Below are 8,835 nucleotides of genomic sequence, written 5' to 3'. Positions count from 1 at the left end.
CTAGGAATTAGGAAACTAGTAAGTTTTCCAAAAAGAAGATCGATTATTCTTATTACATTTTTTTTATTTGCATTAAAGAGCATAGTGATTCTTCAGAAATTCAGATCGATTATTTTTATTATATTTTTATTTACATTAAAGAGTATAGTAAGTTTTCAGAAAAGAAGATTGAATATTTTTATTATTTTTAATTAGCATTAAAGAGTATAGTAAGTTTTCGGAAATTCAAACCGATTATTTTTATTATATTTTTATTTGCATTAAAGAGTAAAGTAAGTTTTCCAAAAAGAAGATCGATTATTCTTATTACATTTTTTTTATTTGCATTAAAGAGCATAGTGATTCTTCAGAAATTCAGATCGATTATTTTTATTATATTTTTATTTACATTAAAGAGTATAGTAAGTTTTCAGAAAAGAAGATTGAATATTTTTATTATTTTTAATTAGCATTAAAGAGTATAGTAAGTTTTCGGAAATTCAGACCTATTATTTTTATTATATTTTTATTTGCATTAAAGAGTACAGTAAGTTTTCCAAAAAGAAGATCGATTATTCTTATTACATTTTTTTTTATTTGCATTAAAGAGTATAGTAAGTTTTCGGAAATTCAGACCGATTATTTTTATTATATTTTTATTTGCATTAAAGAGTAAAGTAAGTTTTCAGAAAAGAAGATTGATTATTTTTATTATTTTTAATTAGCATTAAAGAGTATAATTAGTTTTCAAAAAAGAAGATCGGTTATTTTTATTATATTTTTATTAGCATTAAAGTGCATAGTAAGTTTTCCGANTTTTTTTTTTTTTTTTTTTTTTTTTTTTTTTTTTTTTTTTTTTTTTTTTTTTTTTTTTGCATTAAAGAGCATAGTGATTTTTCAGAAATTCAGATCGATAATTTTTATTATATTTTAATTTGCATTAAAGAGTATAGTGAGTTTTCAGAAAAGAAGATTGATTATTTTTATTATTTTTAATTAGCATTAAAGAGTATAGTAAGTTTTCAGAAATTCAGACCGATTATTTTTATTATATTTTTATTTGCATTAAAGAGTATAGTAAGTTTTCAGAAAAGAAGATCGATAATTTTTATTATATTTTTATTTGCATTAAAGAGTATAGTAAGTTTAAATTAAGAAAAGAAGATTGATTATTTTTATTATTTTTTTATTAGCATTAAAGAGCATAGTAACTTTTCAGAAATGCAGATCAGTTTTTATTCTTACTAGAAACCGTGAAAAGTATGGTAATTATTCAGAAGAAAAACTTGATTATTATTATTATTTTTATTAGCCTTAGATGTTAAGAGTGTAGTATTTGTTTAGTTGAAAGAACCGATTAAAAATATTTTCTTTTGGGTGGCTAAGAACATAAAAATATTTATATAATTTAAAATTTTTTATTATGATCTATTTTCAACGATTATAGGTGGGCTAGAGTTGCTTTAATCAGCCTTAAGCACGTTATTGTTTGAAATTATGTCTTAACCTTTTAAAACTCAACTTCTGTAATTACAAAACATTTTGTATACTGAATTTAAATAGTGCATGATCCACTTTTTTTTTAAATTTATTTATTTATTTATTTATTTTTGAGCAGCAAATCTGTTTACTTGTGAATCACGTTGAACCATATTGCGTAATGATATGGTTAATGAAATTGTTTTTTTAAGTCTGTATGTTTGATAAACTCAAGTCGGGGTACCGTCAAATGAAGGTCATTCATTAAGGGTTCATATCCGGGGTTGGGGTGAACGGAACTGCTCTACTATAGGGTTTCTATCCTTTTCTTGTGCCCCCTATATTTCTTGAGAACTTTTAGTACTGATAGTGAACTCCCTGATACTTTTTAAGCAAACTTAAACAATTAAAATTAAACAGGCATTTAAAAATTGCTTCATATCAGAATTTGATATTTTTAATTAATGTTAAAGGATGTACATAAAGATGTTAGTAAATAATGAAAAATATAGGATGTCAAAGCTCAGTTCAAAACGAAAAGAATATCGCAGTTTTCAAAAAAAAAAAAAAACTAAAAACTATTTGATAAAAAAATTGCTTGTAGTATTTCTCAAATCTTTCGATTTACTAATTTTCTAAATTAGAATAGAATTTTAAAGTTAAACTAAACTTTCTTCTAAAGAGTATTCATTGATAAGATAAATTAAAGCTTGAGAAATGAAAGATTTAAGAAATTAATTTAGTGATGTAATATTCAGTAAATGAAAGCTGTATTACCTTGTCATATGTTGATTTTCATTGATTGATATGTTGATTTTCATTGATGATTTTCATTGACGTTTTATATTTAATAATTATTCAACTTGAGTAAAATGACTTTTAAGAAGCGAATCTGCGTTGAAGTTTTTAGGTAACAAAACGTTTATTTGTCCATCGCAACCTATTTAAGTTTACTTATATCATAATTTCTCAACTTTAAAAATACTCAACTCAAGTAAAATGAACTTTATGAAGCAAAGCTGTGTTAAAGTTTTTAACTAGTTAAAAAAAAATTTTAAGTATGGTACAAAACGTAGGTTTTTTTTCCACGTTATTACTCAACTTAGTAAAACTATTTTTAAGAAGCAAAGGCTGTGTTGAAGTTTTTAATTAATAAAATGTTTATTTACATATAAGAAATTAATTTGATTCATTTCTACCAAATTGACAGGTTTCCGTAGGGCCATAAAAAATTTTATAAAGAAAATAAATTTTTTAAAATTTACTATACAAAATTCATTTTCACATGCTAGTTTAACGTAACAAAAAATGATAACTATACATTTTTTTTAGGATTTAATTTCTCTGAAAAAAATGTGCAGTGGTTAGAAAAATATTAAATTTCTATGTTAATTCCACTTTATTTTTTTAGTTAGTTTTTATCACCACTTTACGCCCATTTTACATTCGAAAATTCGTCCTCCTACTCAGAAATATTGATTGGAATGGATAAGCCTAGATGTCTGAATCCCGAATTATCTTATTTTCGAACATCGATTAAATCAATTCGATGCTATTTCCTTGTATTCAATGCTTACTTCGTTTTTATTCACTATAGTAATACTTAATTTAATGAAATTCAAATAAATTGTCCGTATTCAAATATTTCGGGAAGCTTTAGGTTTTCGTTCGCTCGTAAACGCAAATTTTTCTCCTTTTTTTTCATGCATACGAAATCGCCTGCGTATTTCCGAATTCTACGTGTATTTCATGTTTAACATATAATTTTCTACTTCAGCTGTTGGCAACACACGGAACAAAAATGCTAAGATTTCTAGTGAAGAAATATCGCTTGGCAGAACTGATTGGCTCTTACGAATTACAGCGATTTTTCTTTTGGTGATTTTCAACGGTAGGGCATTTTCGTGTACTAGCTGAAGAATAATTTCAGAGGATTTGTAATGCCTTATTAAGTTTTTTTTTTTTTTTTTTTTTTTTTTTTTTTTTTTTNTTTTTTTTTTTTTTTTTTTTTAAATTTAAAACAACGCATTAGTGCGTATTTGAAGCGCACAGGTTCTAAATTTAATTTTTCAACAATTCATAACAAAACTTTAGTATCTGATTTTTAAAAAAAATAATAATAAATTGTACAGTTGCACAGAATTAATGTTACCAACTCACAAAAACTTTAACTGAAATTAACTATATTTTTTAAGTAAGAAAATTATTAAATAAAAAGAAAAGTCTGATCGGAAACTTACATGGCTTTTTTCGGTAACCGACAGCAGCTGACCAGGTATTTTATTCAAATTGTGGTTATCGTTAATTTACCGTTATTTTCGTTACATTTGTAATTCTAACGGCAAATATAAATTTTAGGCAGTTTCGGTAAAATTTTATTTTCATATTTATTTTAGCTACTTTATTACAAACATAAAAGCCGATTTTGTATAGAGAGAAAATTAACTCAATGTTACTTAAATCAAATTCAACGTAACTGACATTACACCTTTATGTCAGTTACTTTTACGGTACTAGGAATTAGGAAACTGGTAGAGTTTTTAGTAAACTGACAGAGGGTGAAAAATAATGCTATTGTGATTTAAATCAAATTCAAATTATTCCGCCTATTAAGTCAGTTGCTTTTATAGTACTAGGTCCCATTAAACTGGTAGAGGTCTGCGTGAACTGATGTAGGGTTAAAAATCATATCAATGTTATCTAAGTCTAATTCAAATTATTAAGCCATTATGTCAGTTGCTTTCATGGCACTTGGTTCAAGGAAACTAATAGAGTTCTCAGTGAACTGGTAGAGTGTGAAAAATAATGCCTATGTGATTTAAATGTAATTCGGATTATTACGCCCATTCTGTCAGTTGTGTTTATAGTACTAGGTCCTATTAAACTGGTAAAGGTCTAAATGAACTGATATAGGGTGAAAAATCATGCCTATGATATTTAAATCTAATTCAATTTATTAAGCCATTACGTCAGTTACTTTTATGGTACTAGGTCCTATGAAACTGATAGAGTTCTTAGTGAACTAATAGAGTGTGAAAAATAATGCCAATGTGATTTAAATCAAGTTCAAATTATAGCTCCCATATGAAAAAAGAAATAAATTTGTCCACGGTTAAATTTATAAGAATAGCTAAAGCTAATGTTAAATGCTAATGCTAAATGCTAATGCTAAATGCCAATGCTAATGCTAAATGCTAATGCTAAATGCTAATACAAATGCTAATGCTAAAGGTAATGGTAAATGTTAATGCTGAATGCTAATACAATGGCTAGTGCTTCATTTTTCAAACATGTCTCCAAATGATGTAAATGAAAACGAATGACTTTCAGACTCAGGGGCTAAAATTACTACAGGCAACCGCTGTCTTATAAATTTCGAACAATAGCACAAATGCATTGCTGCCAGGGGAAGGGGCATTAGGAATAAGTCCTACTCAATAATTAAATATTTCTTAACTGCCATTCTCAATATTTCAGACAAGTAAAGAAACTTTTAATGAATCACAATCGATTTAAATTCCTGAAAGTTAAAAACATGACAGTCATAAAATTAATTAATCCTTTGACAGATTTACGAATTTTATTTTCCTTATGAGTGAAAATCAGAGAGCTTTTGTGACTGTATAATTTTACTTCGTCCCCACCAAAAAATTGGCCCCCCGCAGCACCCATGGGAGGGGCACATCTACTCACTCCCACAAGAGTCTTCAATTTATTATTAAAGATACCATTGGTAGAATGATATAAAGTTCTATCTTAAAAGAAATTAGAACTATCTAAATAAATTTAAATTTCATTTATTTTTTTATCCAACTCCCAGACAATGCCTATTAATCAATCCTCCAAACAGAGCCCACACACCCGCAGATGATGAAACTGAAATACAATAAATAATAATAAAGTAGATCCCAATGTGTGGAGAAACGAGTTTTAATAACATATGTGTATTTCTCTATCTAGAGGTCTTCGAAGGTCACAAAAGCTATCTTTCAGGTCAAGAGAAATTCATACGGGGTTTCTAACCTGATTTCGTGTCTGCTGGTGAAAAATGTCACATTTTGTGTGAACTACCATTATCATAAATAATACTACAAATTTACTTGTTAAGGCATTAAACTATTTTAACTGTTGTGATGTTTTATTTACTATTCCATCATTTGAGATTGATTTATTACATTAATGGTTGGTAAATCAATCATTGCTTGTAAGATTTGATTTATTAACTATTAAGTTTATTTATACAATTTAGAACAATATTATAATAGTTTCAAAAATATTATAATTTATTTCAAATTTATTTTTTTTTATTTATTGATTATAACTCTTTATTTATACCTAATTTTAACTGATTATAAATAATTATTATTTATTATTAATTATAATTCTATTAATTAATTATTATTTCTTAATTAATTGATCAATTTTTATTCATTCATTATTTAGTTTATAATTAATTTATGTTCTATTATTCTTTTTGATTTGGTAATTTATNTTTGAGTCTTTTTTTTTTTTTTTTTTTTTTTTTAAATTCAAAACTTTACGCATTAGTGCTTATTTTAAGGGCAAAAGTTCTAAATTTAATTTTTCAACAATTCATAACAAAACCGTAGAATCTGATTTTTTAAAAAAAATAATAAATTGCACAGTTGCACAGAATTAATGTTACCAACTCACAAAAACTTTCCCTGAAATTAACTATATTTTTTAAGTAAGAAAATTATTAAATAAAAAGAAAAGTCTGATTGGAAACTTACATGGCTTTTTTCGATAACCGACAGCAGCTGAACAGGTATTATATATTCAAATTGTGGTTATCGTTAATTTACCGTTATTTTCGTTACATTTGTAATTCAAACGGCTAATACAAATTTTAGGCAGTTTCAGTCAAATTTTATTTTCGTATTTATTCTAGCTCCCTTATTACAAACATAAATGCAGATTTTGTATAGAGAGAAAATTAACTCAATGTTATTTAAATCAAATTCAACGTAACTGACATTACGCCTTTATGTCAGTTACTTTTATGGTACTAGGAATTAGGAAACTGGTAGAGTTTTTAGTAAACTGACAGAGTGTGAAAAATAATGCCATTGTGATTTAAATCAAATTCAAATTATTACGCCTATTAAGTCAGTTGCTTTTATAGTACTAGGTCCTATTAAACTGGTAGAGGTCTGAGAGAACTGAAGTAGGATTGTAGGGTGAAAAATCATGTCAATGTTATCTAAATCTAATTCAAATTATTAAACCATTATGTCAATTGCTTTTATTGCACCCTTTCCTATTATGCTGGTAAAGGTCTAAGTGAACTGATGTAGGGTGAAAAATCATGTCAATGTTATCTAAATCTAATTCAAATTATTAAACCATTATGTCAGTTGCTTTTATTGCGCCCTTTCCTATTATGCTGGTAAAGGTCTAAGTGAACTGATATAGGGTGAAAAATCATGTCTATGTTATTTAAATCTAATTCAATTTATTAAGCCATTACGTCAGTTACTTTTATGGCACTAGGTCCTATGAAACAGATAAAGTTCTTTGTCAACTGACAGAGTGTGAAAAATAATGCCAATGTGATTTAAATCGAATTCAAATCATAGAAAAAGAAATAGATTCATCTACGGTTAAATTTATAACAATGGCCAATGCTAAAATGCCAATGCTAAATGCTAATACAATGACTAGTACTACATTTTTTGAAAACATCTCTCCAAACGATTTAAGTGAAAACGAAATTTTTAGGATCGGGGGCTAAAATTACCACTGGCAATAGCTGTCTTATAAATTTCAAACGATAGCACAAATGCGTTGTTGCCGGGGGAGGGAACATTGGGAATAAGTCCTAAATTGAAAACTTCTGAAAGCCCCTTCTCAATATTTCAGAAACTTTTCATGAATCACAATCGATTTAAATTCTTGAAAGTTAAAAACATGACAGGCATAAAAATAATTAATCTTTTGACAGATTTACGAATTTTATTTTCCTTATGAGTGAAAATCAGAGAACGTTTGTGACTGTATGATTTTATTTCGTCCCTATCAAAAAATTGGACCCCCGCAGCGCCCATGGGAGAGGCAAATCTACTCACTCCCACAAGCGTCTTCAATTTATTATTAAAGATACCATTCGTAGAATGGTATAAAGTTCTATCTTAAAAGAAATTAAAACTATCTAAATAAATGTAAATTTCATTTATTTTTTTTTTGTTCAACTCCCAGACAATGCCTATTAATCAGTGTTCCAAACAGAGCCCACACACCCGCAGATGATGAAACTGAAATACAATAAATAATAATAAAGTAGATCCCAATGTGTGGAGAAACGAGTTTTAATAACATATGTGTATTTCTCTATCTAGAGGTCCTCGAAGGTCACAAAAGCTATCTTTCAGGTCAAGAGAAATTCATACGGGGTTTCTAACCTGATTTCGTGTCTGCTGGTGAAAAATGTCACATTTTGTGTGAACTACCATTATCATAAATAATACTACAAATTTACTTGTTAAGGTATTAAACTATTTTAACTGTTGTGATGTTTGATTTACTATTCCATCATTTGAGATTGATTTATTACATTAATGGTTGGTAAATCAATCATTGCTTGTAAGATTTGATTTATTAACTATTAAGTTTATTTATACAATTTAGAACAATATTATAATAGTTTCAAAAATATTATAATTTATTTCAAATTTATTTTTTTTTATTTATTGATTATAACTCTTTATTTATACCTAATTTTAACTGATTATAAATAATTATTATTTATTATTAATTATAATTCTATTAATTAATTATTATTTCTTAATTAATTGATCAATTTTTATTCATTCATTATTTAGTTTATAATTAATTTATGTTCTATTATTCTTTTTGATTTGGTAATTTATTTATTTATTTTCACTTTACTACAAATTAGTACGAAATAGTACGTATTAGTACAAATTACTACGAAATAGTACGTATTAGTAAGAATTACTACGAAATAGTACGTATTAGTACGAATTATTACGAAATAGTACGTATTAGTACAAATTACTACGAAATAGTACGTATTAGTAGGAATTACTACGAAATAGTACGTATTAGTACGAATTACTACGCAATAGTACGTATTAGTACGAATTACTACGAAATAGTACGTATTAGTAGGAAATAGTACGAATTACTACGCAATAGTACGTATTACTACGAAATAGTACGTGTTAGTACTAATTACTACACAATAGTACATATTAGTACGAATTACTTCTAAATGCATAACTCATTTCTCTGGTCAGGAATAATAGGTTTATAGCTTTATACACACTTTCAGTATAGCAATACTGGATTGCATCTCGACTTCTTATACCACCTCTATAGATTGAAATATGAAGT

At 26.7% G+C, this 8,835-nt stretch overlaps 1 protein-coding gene across 2 annotated transcripts in view; it reads left to right on the top strand.

The window, feature by feature from the left end:
- The window catches only part of LOC107436800 (uncharacterized), a 173,025-nt gene that overhangs the window by 57,922 nt on the left and 106,268 nt on the right, over nucleotides 1-8,835 (top strand). The window contains exon 1 of one of the 2 annotated variants that reach the window (XM_043048998.1): nucleotides 7,895-7,965. The exons of the other annotated variant lie outside the window; for it this stretch is intronic. The gene's annotated coding sequence lies outside the window, so the exon portion shown is untranslated. Of the gene's footprint in view, nucleotides 1-7,894; nucleotides 7,966-8,835 lie in introns of those variants that run through there. 2 annotated transcript variants of the gene reach the window in all.

This window comes from Parasteatoda tepidariorum, chromosome 9 (genome assembly GCF_043381705.1).
Source record: "Parasteatoda tepidariorum isolate YZ-2023 chromosome 9, CAS_Ptep_4.0, whole genome shotgun sequence".
Classification (NCBI taxonomy): Eukaryota; Metazoa; Arthropoda; class Arachnida; order Araneae; family Theridiidae; genus Parasteatoda; species Parasteatoda tepidariorum.
Note: the sequence above shows the minus strand (reverse complement) of the source record. Positions and strands in the feature narration are given on the sequence as shown.